The following is a 24283-nucleotide window of genomic DNA, read 5'->3' on the forward strand; positions in this document are numbered from 1 at the left end:
AAAAGAAAAACTTCTTCTGTACTAAAGGTTAAATGTCCCAAACAGACCTGCTGTCCACTAGTACCCCGGAACTCAACCCGAGAGGAGTATCTGCGGACAAGACCAGCGGACAACAGATCAAGATAAAGGATTAAACATACAATGTAATTTGATGGTCCGTGGCAATTGGCCCTCGGACCAAAACCAGGCAGAGCCCGCAGGCTCCCCTGAGGTGGGAAAAACAATTTCAATACAATTTCACATACTACTACACCCAATGGTGCAAAACAATACGGTTGAACCCAAGGTTCGTGATCTACTTCTCAACAGCATGTGGTCCTGCATTCATCGAACATTCATGCAAAAACACTCGCCTCGGAAAGACCTCATTGGCGTAATGTCTGCACAAACATCCTCCTGCAAAGCCACAACTGCAAGATCAAGGTAGTGTGCAGACCTGCTCCCATACTGTCTTATCAACAAAGAACTGATAAGAACAGATACTACACTTGATCTTAGCCAAAAGGCCGAGAAGCGATGAAGTTTATTTTGAACCCGGATAATATATTAGAAACTAATACCAAACGTTGCCAAAACAGGCGTGACAGACTGAGCCGGATCCTTATCTAATTATGTTTAGCCATACCTAGTATGGCTCAACATATTGTTTTTGTTCATGTTCTTCTTCTCCTCCTGCCAAATCTTCAAATCGATTCAACTCCGCCATTTTTTAATCAACCGACCTGAAATTTGGCATGAAGGTAAAGAAGGCAAATACCCTCAGGTGATTTTAAAATTGCTTTGAAACAGGCCTTAAAATCATTTTTATGGAGTTTTTTTGGGGCATTTTTAGGCAATTTTCATATTTTTGGCTCCTGTGCCCTGGTATTACAAGCAAATGACCTGAAATTCGGTACAAGGTTGCCTTGAACATGGCCCTACAGGACTACAATCACATTTCCGGTGTACATCACTGCAAAATGTTTCGTTTGGGGGACTTTTGGACCCATTTTCAGACCAAAAACGGGTCAAAAGTGCTGTCCCCGTTCCATGTTCTATCTTAGAATCCATGTTCTATCTAAAGTTCCTGGCGTTCCATTTGCTGCTGGCCAAAGAACATGTGTTCTTTTCAGGTTACCTGAGGTCATGTTGCGGGTAAACACGCAAGCCTTTGCAGTAAGAAGCTCTTGGCGTCTCGCAGAACTTGTAGAGAGATTTTTTTTGCACGGGTGATTTTGGAACAGTCAATTTATGCATCGGGAGGGAGATTGGCAAAGTATGATGCTCTCGCAAATGTTGCCTTCCTACATGCAGTTAATATTTCGATTTGCCCAGGGGTTATTTTGGGACAGCCCACTTCTTGCATGGGGAGGAGTATGGCTAAACATGCTGTATTTGCTCAGGGGCAAATGACGGCCTTTCTAGTTGGAGATTAATTAGTGGGTCAACAGAACTCACATCTACTATAGAACCAGGGAAAGGAGAAGAAGAAACATCAGGAAAAACAACATGTTTCATTCCAATGGCCGTAACTCCTAAACTACTTATCGTGTGGTCAGCCAGCAAATTTTCAGCAGATGGTGTAAAAGTAGACCGTATGTAATATGGCAATGTTAGTGCCCTAATGGCGTGATATGACGTCAATATGACGTCATTTACGTAACTTTATTAACTGGTACTATATAGATAGGGTATCCCCATAAAATACAATCTTTTCAACAACTAACCTGTCCTTTCAGCACCATTACTCACAAACGCCGTCACCTCTAACTGTGCGTTCGTCTCTGAGTAAAACAACCAGCCAATTATAATCACAGCGACCATGAGAAACGGACCTCCGATCTGTACGACTGTTGTCGTCTGTCCGAGGAGAATTGAGACCGGGTAGAACGGCAAACCTGGCCGGGTCCACACCAACCCAGCCTGGTGGAACCCTAGTCTCTAGCAGACTAACAGCGCCGGCTATAGGGAAATAGTTGCAAGGGGTGTTTGGCCATCGAGGGTTTTATTCGCAGGCCCAGTTGCAGAATCCACCCTCTCTGCGTAGCCGACTCCCTTCATACAATTCACTCTATTTGGCCAATTTCTACTATTTTCCCAGCGACCCACAGGGCCTGGTAGAGCCTGGTTGAACCCGGCGTACATAATCTGGGACCCGTCCACGAAGTTAAGGACAACTGAGCAGACTATAGCAGAGAGTCTTCAGGACACTGGTATTGTCAACATCATATTGATATTACAAAGATATACACTATACAAGCACAAATATGTTAATAAGTTGAACATAGAAATACCATATATATCATCGTTAATACCCCCATTCCACTTGGACGGCGCTCTCACCGCGCTCTCACGGCGACCTCATTTTGGCCAGATCGCCGTGAGAGCGCCGACAGCGCGGCGAGAGCGCCATTGAAAGCGCCGACAGCGCAGCGAGAGCGCCGACAGCGCGGCGAGAGCGCCATGCGCGCCGTCACCTCGGCGATGGTTTTGAACATGCTCAAAACCTTCGCCGTGAGAGCGCCGAGGATGGCGATGAAAAAACGAGCGCCGAGAGAGCGCGGAGCCAGCGCGGTGAGCGCCGTGAGAGCGCCGTGAGAGCGCCCAAGGTGGGATCAAAGGGCCGCAGCGAGCGCTCAAGGATCGCAGCGAGCGCTCTATGAGGATTGAATGGTCTTAACTGTAGTTCAAACAAATTTAATTCTTGAAGTAGTGTATTTTGAATTTCTGGGAATTTTGTGGTCAAATCGTAGTTTTGCTCGTGGGTAATACAAATTGACGAATAACTACAAGTACTTGCTTCCATTCAAATTAAATTCCCCCCAAGTTTTATTGTCAGTGATTCAAAATGTGTTTCAAAATTCTGTGATTTACGTTTCTATTATAACGTAGAATGGTAAAATATATCTATTGCAAACAGTTTACGTGACAAACAACACAGAAAAAATAACATACATATATTACTTAAGACACACACTGAGCGACCGTGCAGCGACTAAAATTGAATCTGTTTTCCCCTTGATTTTATCATTCAAATATGATGCAAGAGGTAAAGGTATGACTGAGAAGACAACAAAGCACAAAAAACGTAACAAAAATTCGTTCTTTATCTCTGGAATTCGTTGAGTGATCTGTGAAATCTTTAAAAAATTGCTGACATTAGACATTTTGGTCGCGCTGAGAGCGCGCAAGGGTCGCCGTAGAGATTCCACTTGAGCACGTTTTCCAGGAGTTCGGCGCTCTCACGGCGCTCTGGACCATTTTAGATCGCCGTGAGAGCGCGGTAAGAGCGCCGTCCAAGTGGAATGGGGGTCTTACTGCACGTTCTTACATCAACTGTTCAAAGCCTTAATCTGTTAACAGAGTGTGGAATACAGCACATTTGTTTTACATGACGTCACTCAAATGTTACAATTTCTTTGAAAAATCATAGACCATGCTATTTTTTCAAAAGAATGTTATCTTATAGCCATCTTATAAATATCTTAATGTTCTGCCGCATTGTATCAATTTCTGATGATCATAAAACTAAACATGATATTCAATGTCATTGTTGTCGAAGTCACATTGATTTTGGCCCACTATAGACTCTTGTTAATGAAATGTTATTACAAGGATCACTTTTTGGTCCTAGTTTGCAGCAACATCTCCCGGACAGAGACTCAATTGTCAACGATTGAGACGGATGTACCCCCCTGCCTCCTGCCAAGTGTACCCAAGTTTCTTATGTATGTTCCTCGAAACCTCGTTGATGTCCTGAATTAAAAGGAACGGCAAGTATCCATTCTCTAGACAGACCCTGATCAGTTGTCTTGAAGCGAGTTGAAAATAACCCTTTCCTCTGTGATCCGGTAAGGTGTAGCCAACCCCCAGTGGACCGTAATAATTCATCAGGATCCATGACAAGGGTTTGCCATCTGGATCATACACACAGGCCGAGGGGAAAGTGCTGATCTGGTAGTTCAAGAATTCCTCAGCTGCAGGAGTGCCTCCAAATTTCCAGGTCTTACATGCAAGCTCAGGCTATGCTCAGGTTTGAGATGGTCACCTTGTCGCCAGTCCAAGGGAGTCGGAGGAATGTATTGTTAACCAAACCGATGTCCCATGGATAGTTACCGGGCTTTTTTGTAACTTTTTGAACGTTAGCTGCCTATCATTATATTATGAAGAATTAGATTGTTATCAAAATAATAAGAATATACAGCCGGAAGTAGGGGCGACATCGACTTCCCGCAACCTTTGACACATCGCTGACGTCACAAGTGAATGCAACTCACATGTCGAGAGCTATTGGTCAGAAAGTTTATTAATTTACATTGAGTGCATTCATAGTTGGAGAACAAGCTAATTTTATCTTATCAAGTCAAATGAAATTTCCTGCTAATAATGCTAGTATCATTTTCATGTAATAGCTATTAAAGTATAACCACGCACGTGCTCATTTTCTCCAGACCGGGACATGTTTTGTGCAGGTAGTATGCTGTGTCACAGGGATCCTCAGCTGTGGGATCTTCAGTAGGGTATGGCACATGGACACCTTTTTTTCTGCAGGAGTTCTCTTAGTATGGACAAACCACTGAGAGGAAATGCTGGAAGATTAAGCGATATCAAATCTAAAAAAAAAATATACAATGTTCGCGGTTGTTTTATGTTCGCGGTTTTCCCGGCGACCGTTTGACTGCGAACTTAAAACCACCGCAAACATTTCTGTCCAATACTGTAGCAGAATGTGACTATAGCGCTGCCGCAAACTTAAAACCGCCGCGAACATCCCATTTTCGCTTTAGCGCGAAATAAAATCAACGCGAACTTAAATGCAGCTACAGTCTTCTAATACAAACCTGCAATGCTTGCTTTGCACAGGGTTTTTGAGACTTTTAAGATATGTTTCAATCATTATCAAGGCTATAACAATTAAAAAAGCAATAATTAAGAAAGGGGAATTCCTCCCCATTATAAGCCATTCAATAATTTAGAATCCTACCAACTAGAAATAGCGTCAGAATCTAACCGGAAACAAGATGGAGAGTTTCTGGCGTCGAAACCCAAATTGGCGGCGCCCACAGACACCAATAAATTTCGTAATAGTTATGAGTCGTAAACAATATTGCATTTATCCAAACCTAATGATTAAAATCGAAAATTTCTTCTTGAATTTTGTTGAAACTTTTGTATGTAAACCCACAGTTTGACGAAAGGCGAAAAGGTAAGATGAAATTATCGAAATTACCCCGTAACAGAAGTGGTCTGGTCCAGTGCACAGAGGTTTACGTTGATAATTGCCTAAGTCCATCCTCACTGGTCCAGTGAACATATGTGTCATTCTAATTTAGAAATAGAAATGTATGAATTAAATCATGCCATTATCCATTCATTTAATATTCTCGACAGAAAATACTGTATTCTTCAGCTCATGCTGACCTTCTATTTTCTACTACCAGTTGATACAGATTGTTATGATAGGTGTCACCCCCGACACCGGCAGAGAATGGTATTGCCCAGAACACATTGGGAGGGGGGGATAGAGCCCTGGGCTGGGAGATGTCGGGAGTCAAACCGGGAGTTGGGCAGAGACAGAGGCCCAAGCGGGGTCTCTTTCCTGTCAGTGTAATAAAATGTAGTTTATAGAAATCATTGCGTGTTAGTCTGATGGTAAAAGAACCTCTATTTCTAATAATGGCGTTGTCGGCTTGAGGTCGCAGAACACAGTATTTCTCCGCCACCCGCGGTCGACGCGGGTACAAAATGTAGTGCGGCCCAAACTCTTGATCTAGACTAGGTAGAAAGCTGCATGTGAGAGGCATCCATGTGTAAACTGTGCTGTGTGGTGTAGAAATATGTCGGCTTTTAGACTGTAAGATTTGGATAGTTGACCTTTTCCGCTTTGCGTATAAATGCGCCATCTTGTGCAACCGCCTCACTGGGTCAGTCGGCTGCAGTTTCAGTGACCTCTCGCCAAGCGCTGTTTCAAAGTGGGCGTGAGGAGCCGATACGCCGACATAATTTTTTTTGTTCTTTTAGTTATTTGTAGTTTGTTCCCTAAACTCAAACACATTCGTTTTTTCGTATTTCTAAAGTGCACAGCACTTAAGTTTTTACGCGTCGAAGCCAGTCACCTTGTTGCCCTTAACTATAGAAATCCTCTTAGTCCGAAAACTGTGTTCTGCTACCTTGACTTCAGCGACACCAGGTACGATCTCGCGGAAACGTGCTCAACCAGGAAGACTGGACAGACCTTGTGTTTGGCTTGAAGATCAGATATGGAGGCTACACTGTTTGTTTTTTTGCATTCCATGTTAACCCGACTTCATGGCGTAACACACCAGGCTTATACTAAACAGTACACGCTGCATATTTGATCCACGTTTAAAAGTGTAAAAAAAACAAAAAAAACACCGGGGGGACCGCCTATGCCTCAAAATGGCCTAAACAGGGCTATGTGACTGTAGGGTGACTGTGAAAGCCAAACCATCCCCACTCCGAGTACAGAGCCTGTCCTACACATACATGTCAGCCACAGCCCCTTCTGGTCTCCTTGGAAATGTAACTGAGACTTTAAGAAAAAGGACCAAATACCTTTATGAAATTAGGCACAGAAGCGTCTTCCTCGTTATTAGTCCACAGCACGGCTGTGTATTCCGGCCACCTGTCCACTTCGAATGTCATCTCCCAGGGGATTTTACCATCCAGGTAATGCTGAGCTGTGTAGTACAACCGTGGTGACAAAAAGTAATTCGGAATATGCTTAGTATTAGAATTGTTGCACAGTAGGGTGCATTGTGTGATTTAACTTAAGACTTGCTTGAACATTTTGCTCAGGAATACTCCTGTTTTCTGCTAGGAAGGAAAGACAAATGTGTATCGTTAATATCTGGACAAAATTTGTGACCTTTTGCTATGTCGCGCCCTATTACTGGCCCCTAAACGAAATAGCCATGTTTTCTTTTTAGCTTATCTGACACATTATCATTTAGCTCAGAATGTGAATAGAAGACACATGCCAGGCGCAGGTACCACAGCATTTCACCGTAGAGGGGCAAAATGTATCACCATAGATGGCATACCTATATGATTCCTACAGACATATTATAGGTTACACACCCCAGCCTCACTTTAGTGCATGACCCCCAGCTGACCCCGGGAAATTCAAAATGGCCGCCGTAACTGGAAAGAGGTCCTTTGAAATCCTTTTGTCATTTCACTCTCCTAGCTACATGTATCGCTTTTTACAATGCATTGATTGACCTCCTGCTATTTCTACCTATACAAACCTAAAACATCCAGCTTTGCAGTGGGGGTAAAGACTTGAGGTTTGAAATGTAGCAAATAGTGTTTTAAAATGATTATTCTAAAAGGCTTAACCATGTGTTGCAATTGAAGGTTCAGCCCCCTAACAAGGATTTATCACTTGCATTCGCAAGAGGTACTCTTCAAGCAGAGGACGGGTTCCGGTAGTTTTTTACGTGTTGTTAGGCGTTTTTGTCGAGCTTTCTACTTTTCGATTTTTTTTAGTTTCTATTTATAGAGATTTTTGTCTCTCTTTATAGAGAAAAAAAATGAAAAAGTCGAAAGCTCGACAAAAACGCCTAAAAACACGGAGAGTACGCGAGAGGGGCCACCTGGCGTATGTCTGTCGTGTCCTGGATTGACTCTTACGGGCTCAAACCAGGTACAGGCTGGTTCTCATTGCCTTATCGGGCAGCTATGTTTCCCCTCCTGGTGACGAGCTTATTGGCTTTTCAGTCCAAACTGAAATCAACCAAGGGCTCACTCCAGTCATGATATGCCATAAAAGCCCGGCAGCTACAGGGAGTTCCACGGGGCCTGTCAAAAAGTGCAAATAATAATAAACCATAAACTGCCTTGCGGGCCCCCATTTTCCAATCGTGACCTTACCTTTGAACTAGTTATCTCCTTTAAAAAATGAGATATTTTTTTGATGTGTGTGTGTGTGTGTGTGTGTGTGTGTGTGTGTGTGTGTGTGTGTGTGTGTGTGTGTGTGTGTGTTGAGTTTCCGGAGTTTTGTATTCAGCATAACTCAAGAACTTCTGGATGGATTATAATGACATTTCGTATGTAGGTAGGTGCGGGGAAGTAATAATCTCTGAGTTGCAAAATTTGTCAGAACACATTTTTACATCAATTTAAAAAAAAATATTTCTGACGAAACTTCAATTCAATGCAAAAAAACAAACAAACAAACCTTTTTCCGTCAGGGAGGACAGGAAAGATGTCGACATAGTACATCCGGTCCCACATTTTGCAGTAGAGCTTCCATTTTTAGATTCAAAATATAAACGATAATGTTATGAAGGGAGGAACATTAATCCTTCGGTCCCATGTAAGGGGGGGGGGGGGTCTCGAGTACAATAAAGGGGAAGGGCAAGCGAAAAATCTCCTTGACTTGGAAATTTTCTGGACCAAACAACCGATGAGAAAAAACAAACCCTACTTTGGAGTATTGCGAAATATAGGGAGATTTTCCACAATCGACAAAACAAAGTAATTTATACTGAAAACTGCGTTTATTTCTGGTACAATCACTTACATGCATATCATCAATATTAAGCACTTACTGAACAGTGGATTTTCCATTGTCAATACTATTCAAAACTGCGTTTATTTCTTGTATTATCAGTTACATGCATGGCATCAATATCAACACTCGTGTTATAAACAATACATATATAAATGGTTTATTTAAATGATGGACATATACAGAAATTAAAACGGCATTGCAGTCGATGTTACCTTCTTGAATCAAGCGCAGTTACTCTAACCAGATGCACTACTTCACTTATTTAGCGTCTGTCTCAACTGTTGTCTTTCTTAAAACCTGTCGATGGTCCAGGGAATTACACATTTATTCATGTATATTTCTACAAAAATGCAGATTCTTAACGGGTTTGCTCAATAGTGAGGCTATAGTTGACGATGCACTTCTAGGCATCGAACTATGGAGATTATCATTCTAGGAGTATGCTAGCACATCCAGTATCGTGTTGTCATGTCAATTTCTTATAAGGATATTAGACAACAACGTAAGGACCGACAAAGCAAGCATGCCTACTAGGTTGAAGCAAGCAATTCTAGGGGCGGCACATGTCAAAGCATCTTTTGGGATTTCATCAACCGAATCGGCCCACAAGTGAGTGGGCCTCAAACACGTCACAATGGAACCAAACCACTGAAACTCTGGACAGTCGTACACAGGTTTCCACTCACACGTACAGTCAACATCAATTTCCCACAAAGACTTTGACACGTTCTGAGATGGGAGCATACCACAGGTTATGTTCGTCAGTGGGTTATTTTCCAGATAAATGTATTGTATTTCTGGGAGGCCGCCGAACGTACCGTTCTCAATAACGGTAAGTTCGTTGCTGTGAAGGTACAGAATCTTGAGACTTTTCAGACCATGGAAAATGGTAGAAGGTAGGCTTTTTATGTTGTTTTCATGTAAATATATATTCGAAAGGTCGTTAAGGTCTCTGAAGAGATCGGCATCGAGATTGTCAAGTCTATTGTCGTCCAACGTAAGGTACTTGAGAGCAGTGAGGTTCTGAAATATCCCGGGCGGTAGGCATGAAAGGTCGTTAGCGTTAACATCAATTTGCCTTAACTTCAGAAATGTACTGAAGAACCCAGGCTCTATTCTTACGATAGAATTGTTGGCAAAACTGAGATACTCCAGTGAGGGGTGGTCGCCAAAGCTGCTTCGATTGAGCTCCACTAGCATGTTGTGGCCTAGCTGTAACAGACTCAACTTTTCGAGGCCAAGAAAAAGATTATGGGGAAGAGAATCCATGTTATTTGCTTCAAGCTTCAGCGACCTCAGGTTGGGAAATCCGCTGAACATACCTGCTCTCAAGTTCCCCAGACCGTTATCGTTTAAATCCAAAGACGTAAGGTTTGAGGGTAGAGCAAGTAAAATGTTGTCTATGTTATGTATATCATTCCTTGCTAAGCTAAGTTTACGCAACGATGGTAAGTCTTCAAAAACACCCAAAGGCAAACCTGAAATCCTATTTCCACTGAGTTCGATGGATGTTAGGTTTTGCAGGCCTCGAAAGAGACCAACGTTTAAGCTCGAAATCAAGTTGTCGCTGAGGTCTAAGTACATTAATTCTGTCAGGTTTCTAAAGACACCAACTTCCAAAGTCTCCAACTCGTTGCTGTTTAACGCCAGTTGGCTCAGAGTGCCGGATTGCCAATCGAAAGCCCCGACCTCAACAGACGAAATTTTGTTATGATGAAGCTGGATTATGGACAATCTGGAAAGATTAACAAACGCCGTTCTCTGAATTGACGTGATCTTGTTCCCCCATAGGTCTAGGACGACGGTGTCGTTTGGCAAACCCGTCGGCACTTCCGTCAAGTCGTCAAACTTGCAAGAGACGTAACTATGCCGACATTTGCAGGCGAGGCTGTCTCCGGCGGCGTCACAGGCTACTACGGGCTGGCCGTGCACAGGAATCAGATGCGTCATCAGAACCAGTGCACATACTGTCCTTGCGGTGAACTTGGCGAAAGCTTTTGAGTCCTGAAATTGAGGAATACACGTCAACTAGATAATGCTGGCGATATAATGTCACGGGAAGCAAGAACACATTTGTTTGTTTGCTTTTTCTTTCAAAATGGTTCAGTCGGGGGATAAGTATTGGTAGGGGGGTGGGGGTTACTTATTCAAACTTTTACGCATTTCAGAATATGGAGATTGTCTATCTAAGCACAGAAATCACAAAATTTGGCCAATCATTGGGGTCTAACCCCCCTGTACATACCCCTTGAAGTTTGTACATGTTCTAATTGGACTAGTCCATTTTTTTCAATGGGGGTGATTTGGGAATAGCCGACATCTGTGTGGAGAATAGATTCTGGGGTCAGATGTTCACTGTAATATCTTCTGAACTAAAAGTACTTATACTTTAAGGCATTAATCATTTTTGCCAGCATACCTTTATACTGGTTTAGTACATAGTCATGGTACAAACTTTAGGGGGTATGTTAAGTTAAAAATTTAAGTCCTTTGGTATGACCCGGCCGGGGTTCGAACTCACGACCTACCGTATGCAAGGCGAACACTCTACCCACTAGGCCATTGAATTGGGGGTATGTACAGGGGGGTTAATATTGAAAAAAATACTAAATTTTTGCATTTTAGTATTCAGATAGACCGTCCCTATATTTCTTTGTGCGTATTTCTGCAAAAACAGCACTTTTGCGAAATAGTACCTACCCCTAATGATGGCCGCGATTTCCTACATTGGAGAAAGGTCGAAATATCTGCTTGGAGATGAATAACTCTATGGTCCATATATCATGAGTCTCTCTCTCTCTCTCTCTCTCTCTCTCTCTCTCTCTCTCTCTCTCTCTCTCTCTCTCTCTCTCTCTCTCTCTCTCTCTCTCTCTCTCTCTCTCTCTCTCTTTCTCTCTCTCTCTCTCCCCCTCTCTCTCTAAGGGGTAAGGTCGTGTTGATTTGATTACTAGTATATGGATGGCATCCGCGCACGTATCAATTTTCGTCTATTTCCAAAAAAAGGGTTACTGTAAATCGTGCAAAGCTGCCACAAATGAGCAAATATACGTCGCAAATTGAAACAAGACACTTTGAAAAGCGAATACTAATGTAACAGTTGTAGAAAGTCAAAGAAGAACAATGTGAAAGAACAAAAAAGAAGAATCCAGTATTTGATATACGATCTCCTGATCACGTAGATTTCATAATAAAGGCAACTTTTAATTTGCAAAACGTTTTCATTTTATTTGCACGCACGCATCAGTTTGGGGGTCCCCGGAGGATGTCATCCATGTAATAAAATCAACATGGCCTAAGGGTACCACCTTCTACAAATGAACAGTCCCGCTCTATGGGCTAGATCTCCAATGTGGTCAACCCATAATTGGTCTATGTATATTATGTACATAGTAAATGATCTGTAATCCAATACCTGCATCTTGAGCGCTCGTTTAAGCAATTAGGATGACTCGCAGTGACCTTCTGACACACTGTACTATTTCTGGTCCTGTGTACGCTGTTTGGCGTTCTGTGGAACAGAGAAAGGGAGTGGTTGACACAACTCTAGCATACATGGCTCAGAGCAAGGTCACAGTCATTCTCTAGTGTACTCCGTGTGCTATTTTTGGCTCAGGGCAAGGTCACGGTAATTCTCCTGAAAATTAAAGACATGCCTGGTCTCCCTGACTAAAAACGGTAATTCTCTAACAACGTATGCAGGAGAATTAACCTTTTTAGTAAGGGAGCTCAGACATGTGTTTACTTTTCAAATCTAGTGCTTCCTTTCGTTCAAACCACTCTAGCGGTTTAGAAAACAGGAGTCGACACCCGGCTTTGAAAAAAAAAAGGCAACTAGATATGTTTAGCTGTCCAGTGGATGAAAGTTTTGGGACATTGAAATACTGATTAGTGTATTTGAAGCCTGTTTTTGTTCCTTTTTTTTGTACATGATCTAACTGACGTCTCTTCAGCTACTCCCTCCCCGACATTGGCCCTCACATGTGTTCAGGAATAACGAACTTTCCCCGTACTACGGTAGTGTTTAAGGACTATAGCGTGCTAATAAACTGTCCCCTTCTTTTATCTCGTCACATTATCATATACATGGACAATTAATGAATGAATCTTGGCTTCTTAGATTTGTTAAACCAATGAGCTTATGCATGGCGATTCATATGGCGTCTGTACAAAAGCTTCTTGCTGCACCCCCATCCCCACATCCCTTCCAGGAGTAACTAACACCCTTTACGAGAGTCACACTGGACATATGGAAATGCAAAGAGGTGATTTAGCGTCACGGCGGGGTCTTTATACGATTTTGATTCCGTAGAGAGGAATTTTCGGGCAGGCTGTGACAGAACCAACCACAGCCGTAAGAATCTAAGACAACACTTTCCGAAACAAGACAGCCTAACTTTGGAGGACACATGCATGACTACTCCACGAATGCACTCACTATATGCAATCGTACGACGATCGTACAACATATATGAACGGGGACTTATTTTGGAGAGTCCAACAACTGAAATATTGCAGAGACAGACGGCTGTACTCACCAGAGCTTGGCGTCCCTGAAAATGTCCCGGGATAAACCGTTATGGTGGGCCATGGAAGGGGGTCAAGGTCAGTCGGAAGGGACGCAAAAAGGGATTCCATGTTCGAGGATGCTAAAGGGGCTTGCAAGCGCACCCTGTAAAAATACCCTGCTACTGAAACAGCGAGTAAACATGCTGTTATGTGCAACTACAAGGGTCAATGCTGCCTAAGATTTCTGAACCCAACTGGCGTGATGCCAACAACAGCGGTGCCAAAGAATTCATAAGAACTTTACGGAATTCATACAAGTTTTACGGAATACATACGAAATATTACGTGAAACAAACAAATTTTATGGAATACATACGATCCATTACGAGAAACATACCATCCTTAGCACCCAATCTAGCTTTGTCTGTTTTCTAGTTGGTCTAAACCTACATTAGTGCAGCTTGAGATTTTTGGGAGTTTAGCAGGATGGGGCACGCCATTATTACCTTCGCCGAGAAGGTTATGCAGAGGGTAGCGTTTGTGGGTTTGTGTGTAGAGGACCAGCTTAACTCGAGAATGCCTTGATGGATTGTCTTGGTATTTGGTATGTTGGTAGCTTTTTATGAGACCTAAAAACGATTAGATTTTGGGCCCCCTAGCGGCTTCTTACGGTACTGCAGTGGAACTTCCTGTTTTGATATCTCGTGTTCCGGACATGCTATGGTCCTGATTTTTGAGTGGTAGATAGCTCTTTGGACAGAGAGTAAGTGGTGTGGGTTTGGGCCCCCTAGCGGCTTTTTTTGGAAATGCAGGAGCAGGTTTGGCGTCTGACTTTGAAAGCGAATAACTCAAGAAAGGCTTGATGGATGGTAATGAGTTTTGGTAAGTTGATAGCTTGAGTTATGATGTACATGATTAGATACTTATTATGGAAATCAGTATCTAATTTGCATAATTAATGAGGAAAGTTTATACATCCGCCAAATTCCATGATAGGACTCTGAAACATGTGACATATGTAACTGAGGAAGAGAGAAATATCAATTGATATGAACTATGATAATGAAGACCTCATTTGCATAATTAATGAGAAAATACTATAATAAGATGGCCTTGATAAATGGTCATGATTTTTGGTATGTGGATAGCTTGTGTGATGCTTAGTATGATTGGACGACAATTATGCAAATCAGATACCAATTTGCATAATTAATGAGGCTACTTTAAAAATCCGCTTTGTTCCATGACATGACCCTTCAAATTGTAACTGAGGAAGAGAGGCATGTTGATAGATAGAACATATGCAAATGTGGTCCTAATTTGCATACTTAATGAGTAACTTCTATAATTCCACACTGGCAAATGACGGCAATTTCATACATTTAATCCTTTTTTGTGGCATGTGAATGTGAACATCGTTGAATCAAATTATGCTAAGACTATACTGTCATCATAAACGAAAACATTGTTCTACATCTGCTTGGAGATACGATGTAACAAGCTAACGTGTGTCAAACACAACCTTTTTTAAAAGCACCAAGTCTTGTTCCTTTGGTGTAGCAAGATCCTGGACTGAGTACAAGGGTATTTCTTACAAAAGAAATCAATCTATGTATGAGAAACTTGAGAAAATTTCAATTAACCTTCTTGATCCCTGCACAGGACCAGTTGCAGCTGTTTTTTTTAATGTCTGTCACCACAGCTGGTTCCTGTCTGTGTATCTGACTGTCACCGCGCGCGGTAAGATAGAATTTCATTTGCCCCTGGAAGCCCAGTCAGGGTAGCAAGCAACACAATAGCAATAGCAGACTTGTGTTGCAGACTTGGTTCACACTGCCAGAACCGCGTTTGGGAAAGAGTACAGTTTATAGATCTACGGGCTGTCTTGTTTCGTCTGGACGCCTTTTGGGGTGATAGAAAAGCAGAATCAACAATTGCAAGGTAGGTCTACTGTGTTAAGACAATCAACTGGTATGATTTATGATTGATGAGAAACACTCCTAATACGTCAGTCATAAAGGTTAAAATCATTTGGCGAAGGTATGAGGTCGTGGAACTCTAGTTAAGCTCTAAAAAGTCAAGATAACCTACGAAGAACTGGTTAACCCAAGTCCGCCATATTGGATTTGGCGGTCATGCCACGTGACTCAACGAATAGTAAGGATCGTATGATTCCTAGTAATGAACCGTATGAATTCCGTAAAACTCGTATGTTTCCTAGTAATGAATCGTATGTAATCCGCAAAACTCGTATGAATTCCGTAAAATTCGTATGTATCTGCGAAATCGATCGTATGCAATTTGAAAAAAAAATAAATAAAATAAAATATGTATTCCGTAAAATTCGTATGAATTCCGTAAAATTCGTATGAATACTTTGGCACCCCTGAACAAGGTACAGGCCCTAGTGTGGAGTATCGGGAAGTATTAGTGTGACTTTCCACTATGGACAAGACATAGCAAACTTAATTTCAACTTATTACATTTGCCGAAAAGGTTATATTTATGTTTCGCCAACGAAACATATTGTTTTTGTCAGGTTTCTTCTCTTTCTTCTCCTTCTTCTCCTTCTCCTTCTTCTCCTGTCAAATCTTCAAATCGCTTCTTCTCGGTCGTCCGTCGACCAAATAAGCTGAAATTTGGTATGCAGGTAGAGTACGTGTATACCGCTAGACCCCTTTAAAAATTTTTTGATATAAGTTTTTAAAATGATTTTATGGAGGATTTTTGGTCATTTTCAGGCAAAAGTCGCACATGATGGCCTCCAGTGCCGTGGTGTTGAAAGCTGAGGACCTGAAATTTGGTTTAGTTGTGCATTGGATATTTACCCAAAGGACCCCATTATTTCTTTGGCCATACACTACTTCAAAATGATTTATTTTGCAATTTTTTGATGCAATTTTTGGTTATTTTCTGTCGGGGCCAGCAAGAACTAGGTCATACTGTAACATAAGCCCTCCTACACTTCCCCTGATCTGGGACTTTAAATCAAGCAGATGTCAGGGGGTACCTCTACTAATGGTATTACAGAAAGTTATATGTACCTTATGTTACATGGTACGGATGTTATATTTGAGATGTAGGTACCTATAGGAAAGGTGACTACACCTGACAATTACTTATGCTAATGAGGACCTAATTCGCATAATGTATGCATAAAGTTGTATGTCCCTTACCGTAAATGCTGCGGATGTCATCTTTGAGATGTAGGTACCTTTAAGAAAGGCGAACACACCAGGCCATAAATAATGCTAATGAGGACCTACTTTGCATAATCGATGCATGAAGTTGTATGTCCCTTACCGTAAAAGCTGCGGATGTCATCTTTGAGATGTAGGTACCGTTAGCAAAGGTGATCACACCTGGCCATTAATTATGCTAATGAGGACCTCATTTGCATAATGCATGGATAAACTTGTATTTCCCTTATCGTGACAGCTGCAGATGTCATCTTTAAGATGTAGGTACCATTAGGAAAGGTGAATGCACCTGGCCAAAAATTATGCTAATGAGGACCTCATTTGCATAACTTATGCAGAAACTTGTATTTCCCTTACCGTACAAGCTGCAGATGTCATATTTGAGATGTAGGTAGCTTTAGGAAAGGTGCACACGCCTGGCCATGACATATGCTAATGAGGACCTCACTTGCATAATTTATGCATGATGTTGTATTCTCCTTACTGTAAAAGCTGCGGATGTCATCTTGAACATGTAGGTACATGTAGGAAAGGTGAAAGCACCTGGACATAACTTATGCTCATGAGGACCTCATTTACATAAATTATGCAGAAACTTGGATTTGCCCAGGAGTTATTTTGGGACAGCCCACTTCTTGCATGAGGAGTATGGGCGAAACATCCTGAATTTGCTCTTAAAGCAAATGACGGCCAGTCTAGTTTCGTCAGCGTTCGTGTGTGTATGTGTGTGGGTCCTTTTGTAAAAACGATAACTCAAAAATGCCTAGATAGATTTCTTGATACTTGGTATGTTGGGAAGTCTTCTTGAGACCTCGAAACAATTAGATTCTGGGCCCACTAGCGACTTTTCAGCGACCACTGTCGCCTTCTTCAGGATCAATAATGACTTATCACTCGCGAGAGTTACAAGCACGTGACTTTATTGACACGTTTCTTTACGGAGCAATTGGCCATATGTACCAGGAAGTTGAACTTTGTCGGTATGGTCCGGAGAGTCAATGTGGATGTGTTGAGAGGCTTCCGACGAATGCGATCTGGGCGTTTGTGTTTAAGGAATCACGTGTCCAATGTTTGGCGATTTTATTTCCGCTGTGAATCGGATCCAACGGCCCCTTCATAAGACTCTTACCTAACCGAGAACACTGTTGCGAATTATGAAGTTTTATATCATTAGTAGTGTACCAAAAACTTGTGGCGAATGCTCTGGGTACCCATGGCGAAAGATAACATGGTTGGGAGTCGTTTGGGAGCAAGGTAGACTATTGTTGGGAGATGGTCGGCGCGGCAGGCTACTGGTCGGCTGCGCCAGCCGAATGTCTTCAGATGTTAAAAGTATTTGGCTGTGGACGGGATGTCTGGAGTAGGTTAGGTGGTACTTGGCTAGTAGTTAGAGTAGGTCAGCAGTGGTCGGCCGCCGGGTGTATCGAAGATAGTGCTCCGGTTATGCTTCAGTTCCATTTCAAATCCGGGGCCTGACCGGACTGTCTGCGAAAAAGAAAAATGCATATCAAAAACAATACACATTATATGGTTAGGAGTATAATTTTGTTTCCGTTTTTTTTCTTCTTTTTTTATGTCAAATTGTTTGTTCCAGCAAGCTGCCCGGCCGGGCCCAAACTTGCAAATGAGACCAAAGCATAACAAAAACAAAGCCAGTCATGTCCTCCCTGCAAAATAGCAAATACATGCATTGAATTCCAAAACGAAATATTTTGGGAAATTTCGTATAGATATGTCGCAGTTAAACGAAGCAAAGTCAAAGAAGAAGATGTTAGAATAAATGAAGAATCTACCATTCAGTAGCCGATACTCTGTGTCTTTATTCATTTGTTTAACCCTCCTGACCAGGGGGATTTCATAATAAAGTCACTTTTTCTACAAGAAAGGCTTCATGGGATATTAATCATATTTCCTCACGGGTTAATATCGGTTTCGGTAAAAAAATGTCTAGCAGCAGCTGCAATTGTACAAAACAATCATGTGTCACTTTCTCAGATCTCTCAAAGATGTTTACCAAACCTTCAATAACAGGTTCGGATGTCAAATCTTCCTCACAGGCACAAAACACATCACTGTTCAACATAACAAAAAGACTTAGAAATGTCTCCAAGAACATGACTTGCCAGCTTGGAACTAGAATAGCCTTAACGGGATTTATAATGTCGTTCAAGAAGCTTTCATGTTGGAAGGAGAAATGCAAGGAGTTAACTTCATCAATGTGTGTTTGTGCAAACATCCATACTTTGCGAAGGTCCCCTAACGGGAAGGCGACACCTGTGTTACGATCAGGGTCGTTGCGTCAGGTTTAACAGCACCCTCAGCCAGGTCAGCCGTATCCTACACCCTCGGGCTTTCACCTAGCAGTGGGTCCTTTTTCTGAGGGTAAAGCATTCCATTTTCTTCGCCTTTCTGTTCATCTATGTTTTGTCAAGCCGTGAAACTCAGAGAAAAGACCGATAAGTGCAGCTAATCATCACAGAGGAGGGACTATTGAACGCCGTTGTACTCCAGAATCACCAGGATATGGACGACAAAATATCTTCCTCCTCCATAGTCGTCGCCATTCTTTAAAGTAAGTTTGGTTCCTCTTGGAACAATAAACGTTGGAAGACTGTTGTTGCTTGCTATGAGCTCACGTTTAGGTGCTATTTTCTCACATAAAGGACATGTTGTAGAATAAATTAGATTTAGAAAGGCATAAAGTGTGGCCTTTTCTTCTAAGCAATCAACAACGGTTCATTGACTGTGATTTTCTTTTTATTCTTAAGTACTGACGAATGAATTCTTACGTGAATGTAGTCGGAGTTTTGTACACGTCTGTTGGAACCAAAGAAAGGAATTGGGAGCTATATTGTAACTGAAACGCGAGCTGGTTCTATGTTGTGGATTCTTGTTCAATGTCGTATTTATACAATTAAAAGGTTTACATAGTTCTGCTCTCTGTGACGGTCGACATTGTTACGCCTGAATAGATATGTTTCCCACGGCGGTCGGTCACTAACTTAAAGGTAAAGTCCCAATCACTAAGGGGGTATCGGGTTACCTGAGGCCCCGCGGGCTACCGATACAGGGGAACCTGTGAATCTGTTCAAATGCCATAGATAGTTTTAAAACGATTCTCTCGAATAAATGAAAGCTCTGAATATTTCATGGAGGTCCTGGTTATGAGGTCTCCAAACTCTTGTTACATTCTGTCTGACCCTTCCCTCTTCCCTCACGACCCCTGTGAAAATCTATCTCCAAGCAGATCTAACGGTTGCAAAGACCATATCAAAGTGGCAAAAGGACTTTTTATACGGTTGGATACGGTCTTCACAACCGTTAGATCTGCTTGGAGATTAGTAAAAAGCGGCCTGTAGGCCGGTTTGAGCTTCTTCTGAATGAATCATTGTTCAAACAATTAAACAAGTTAATGTGTTGTTGTGTGACGCCGGCTCGATGACAGTAATTATGATAATAATCCTAAAGTTGCCTGGCGACAGGTTTGTTTTGTGGATGCTGTGTTGGAAAACAGATAACTGTGTTATATGTAAAGTACAGACAGTGTTCGCAGCTTTTCATTGAGATTTCATGTATGTATGTATGTATGCATGTGTGTGTGTGTGTGTGTGTGCGTTTGTGTGTATCTCCGTTGCCCGTGTTGCCATGGCAACGGGTTTCTGCCAGACATATTTCACAAAATTCGCTAATTTTGGTGTAACTAATGTAGTTTTCAGGTTTTATTGGTAAACCACACATATTTTCTTACATCGATTACGTCATATCTAATAATAACTTTCATGATTTAATAACATGAGAGAGAGAGAAAGAGAGAGAAAGAAAGAAAGAGAGAAAGAAAGAAAGAAAGAAAGAAAGAAAGAAAGAAAGAAAGAAAGAAAGAAAGAAAGAAAGAAAGAAAGAAAGAAAGAGAAAGAAAGAAATAGTTAGGTTACATTGTCAGATTAAGAGTCAATGGAAATTCGTTAGAAACATCTCCTTATTCAGCTATCAGCTTTCATCGCGTTTGAGGATGCTGGAAGAGCAGCTAGGTGCAGTCCGTCAATAACTGTTACTAAATATAGGCATCATAGCGAATGCACCTGCCGTCTTCTAATGTTGTTCTTCTTGTTTCCCTAAGTGCCGTACTTAATAACCCTATTCAGATCGGACTTGTTAGGTCATCGACCTTTAGGTCATTTTCCTTATTCCCATGGGGAGGGATTTTGAGGCCCGCCTCGCGTAACTCTTACTTAAACTACTTGTCGCACGACCCCAGAATAATGTACAAATAAAATATAATTGCTATGAAAACCCATAATGATTTAGAATAATTAGTATAATTTATGAATATCAAACAATGAAAGTTATTATTAGATATGATGTAATCGATGTAAGAAAATGTGTGCGGTTTACCAATTAAACCTGAAAACTACTTTAGTCAAAGCGAAAGTGGAAAATGTTTGTAAAATGTGCCTGACAGAAACCCGTTGCCATGGCGACAAGGAAAAAACTAGTACCTGATGTAAATATTTTGAAATTCTTGTCAACTATCAAGGAAAACAAAAATGCCCAATCAAAACACACGTGACAAATCTCTAACATACTTAATGTTTATATGTATCTCAATACGATATAATCATGTCTATTGCACATAGTACATATTTTTGCGCACATTATATTCGATCCTTGAGAATGGTATAGTAATGATCAAAGAAACATTCTCACCAGAAAAAAAATGTAAGTTGCTTCACCTATTCCAAGACTCCAAGAAATGTGTCCAGGTTAGGTCTGGTATCCCAGACTTTACCAACAGCACCAAACACTTCCTTTTAGCCTGCGGGACAAATTTAGACACTTGCCGAGACAACCTTCCCATCCTGGCAGTCTCAGCACTGGCCACTGCACGAAATGGCCTCGTTTCCCGGCGTATACGTACCGGTATTTTTCTGTATTTTTGTCGGATACTGACGGATACTGACGGAAACAGGCGGATTCGTGTAAGGTATCAGACTTTTTCCGCACCAGCATATGGAATATTTCCGGAAGAATCCGAAAGTAAGGTATTTTCGACGAATACGGAGCCGTACACTGCACGGAAATGCCACCGATCCTGACGGATACGAACAGGAATTTTTCTGTATTTTTGGCGGATACTGACGGATACAGGCGGATCCAACCTAACGGATCCGACTAAATGCGCAATGGAATATGGAATATTTCCGGAAGAATCCGAAAATAAGGAATTTTCGACGAATACGGAACCGTACACTGTACGGAAATGCCACAGATCCTGACGGATGCGTACAGGGATTTTTCTGTATTTTGGTCGTATACTGACGGATACTGACGAATCCAACCTAACGGATCCGAAAATTTCCGCACCGGGATCGGGAATATTTCCGGAGGAATCCGAAAATGAGTTTTTTTCGACGGATACGGAGCCGTACACTGTACGGAGATCCTGACGGATACGTACAGGAATTCTTCTATATTTTTTAAAAGAAAATGGCGGATACTGACGGATACAAGCGGACTGTGATCCGGAACCTCAGATCCGGAGGAATACAAAAATAGGAATTTTCGACGGATATGGGGCCTTACATTGCACGAAATTGCCCAAGATCCTGACAGATACGTACAGTATGTATTTGCCACGGATACAGACTGATCCAACATACAGACTTTCTATAATCGTTGACATATTGTTACTCTGAGTATGTTTGTATTTGCCACGAATATGTACAAATCAAACACACAAAGTTTGATAGAATGGTTGATTATTCATAAATACGCGTGCATTCTTAATTTAACGATACCCAACACATTATTATTCAATGACAGGAAGTTTTGGGAAAGCCTGAATGTAACATTATTTCATATTTCAACATATATGCATTTCTAAGTTCAAAAACTATCAAATACAATACGGAAGTTCTATGTGGCTAAATAATCCATTTCGTTTAAGACAGGCCGAGGGACATCCACATACTCAAAGCACCTCTGCATATGCAGGTTGATGTCGGTAAATTGGGGTTGTGTAAGCACAATTGGTATAAAATGTATTACAATTAACAACCATCACATCATGGTGGTAATAATTACTGCTGTATAGTGCACTTGGACCAAATATTTCTACATGTTCTACATATTCTACTCAAGTAATGAAAGCCTTTGTGGCCAGCTCTTCGTCTAAAAGATATCAGATACAATTAATTTCAAATACAGAGGTTGAAAATAGAAACTTCAAAGTAACATTATACTGTCTGAAAAACTCCCATGATGACACGCCACATTTTACACGTAAGTAGTAGTAGCTAACATTGAGGTGTACCGATGATGGACTTAAGCCTTACCAAAGGAGCCTGAGGTACTCTGAGCATCTGACAGCTAATTGCTTTGTTCCAAGCCAAGCTAAGGTCCTCACAACATGTGCTGCATTTGTGAAGGAAGTATCTGCCGATGCTGTATAGGATATATATATAAAGGGAAACAATGACAAATATTAAACATATCACATAATCACATTTGTAAAAAATGAATCTGGCATCGTTTAATTGAATACGTAAAACTTACATTCATAACTTGAATATGATATTGATCAAACATGTACAGCTATAACTGAATGCAATAATCACTGAAACACACTACTACCTCCACATAAGTTCCAGCTCACTATCCACAAACTGTGGGACCTTTGTGGGACAAATACTTATGACATTCTCTTCCGTTACAGGATATCTTTAATTATCTTTCCCTCAACCGCTTGCTATGTTGTATCTGAAACGTTAACCAGACACAAATGTCTGTTGACCATTGGCAAGAACGAACAAATTGAAAGCTATAAATTTCCTAGATCAAAGGGCAGTCCCTCTAAATGATGAATCGACTCCCTACCAACTTTACAAGGGGGAGGGGGCGACGAATATTGCATGCACGAAGAAGACTACTTCGCAATGCCGCGCGTTTTAGTTTACACCGAATCCCCTTCGACTCTCAAGTCACTAAAAATCACTGGTCGACCATGGTAGACTCTGACGTTGCCATGTTAAGCACAGAGAGTGATGAAACGCCGTTTTTGTCTCCGTGCTGTTCACCGACAAAACCGTTTCTCGCGCCTGACGTCATGACACGCAGTGTCTTGTGGGAGATTGGACACGAATCCGTGTTCCGTATACGTCAGGATTTGTCGGAATTGTTGGATCTGAGGTGCATCGGATCCAATCGGAAATGTTACGTATCTGCTATGATGCACGATTGCGGATCCGCTGGATTTTTCAGGATCTGAGATCATGCCGTGCAGTGTGTATTTGTTGGTTAAGATCCGAAGCAACTACCGACAAACAAACAATCCGATTATCTCTGCCATATTGACAAATATCTGAAAACGAAGGATCCGCGCAAATATCCTCAGGTATCCGAGGCGCATCACAGATCCAGACGTATACAGCGTCGGAATTGCCGGATCTGAGGTGTAACTGGTATTTGTCTGAATTCGCTCGGAAACGTTCCGTATCTGTACCCGAAACGTATGAAGGATCCAGACGTATACGGCGCCGGAATTGTCGGATCTGAGGTGCATCGGATTCAATCGGAAACGTTCCGGGTCTGCTATAATGCGCAAATCCGGATCTGCTGGATTCGTCAGGAAATGAGATCATGCCGTGCCGTGTGTATTTATTCGTCAGGATCCGAAGCAACTACCGACATACAAACAATCCGAACATTCCAAATACAAAAAAAACGAGGGATCCGCACAAATATTTTCGGGTATCCGAGGCGCATCACGGATCCAGAGGAATACGGCGTCGGAATTGGTCGGATCTTCGGGCACCTCAGTATCCGAGCAGTGAACTGGGATTTTTCCGGATTCGCTCGGAAACGCCATGAGGCCCGATTCCGGATACGTCGGATCCGTCAGGATACGTGGCCATTTCGTGCAGTGCAGGTTACATCGATGCTTCCTCCTCGCATCCTGCCTATCTGCACTGTATTCAAATACGTAGACCCAGTACAGAGAAACACAATGTGTCATGTGAAACAAACACACAGAAGACTCTTTTTTTCATTGAAGCGACAAACA

At 41.8% G+C, this 24283-nt stretch overlaps 1 long non-coding RNA gene and 1 pseudogene across 1 annotated transcript; both read right to left on the reverse strand.

The window, feature by feature from the left end:
• Positions 1-423: 423 nt before the first annotated feature.
• LOC136437709 (U2 spliceosomal RNA) lies at positions 424-518 on the reverse strand (annotated as a pseudogene).
• Positions 519-8485: 7967 nt separating this feature from the next.
• LOC136437053 (uncharacterized) lies at positions 8486-13241 on the reverse strand. The gene is made up of 3 exons (XR_010756145.1): positions 13054-13241; positions 11931-12026; positions 8486-10522 (listed from the first exon to the last, which is right to left on the reverse strand). It is a non-coding gene; the product is annotated as an uncharacterized lncRNA (long non-coding RNA).
• Between the last annotated feature and the right edge of the window lie 11042 nt (positions 13242-24283).

Source organism: Branchiostoma lanceolatum, chromosome 6, assembly GCF_035083965.1.
Source record: "Branchiostoma lanceolatum isolate klBraLanc5 chromosome 6, klBraLanc5.hap2, whole genome shotgun sequence".
Classification (NCBI taxonomy): domain Eukaryota; kingdom Metazoa; phylum Chordata; class Leptocardii; order Amphioxiformes; family Branchiostomatidae; genus Branchiostoma; species Branchiostoma lanceolatum.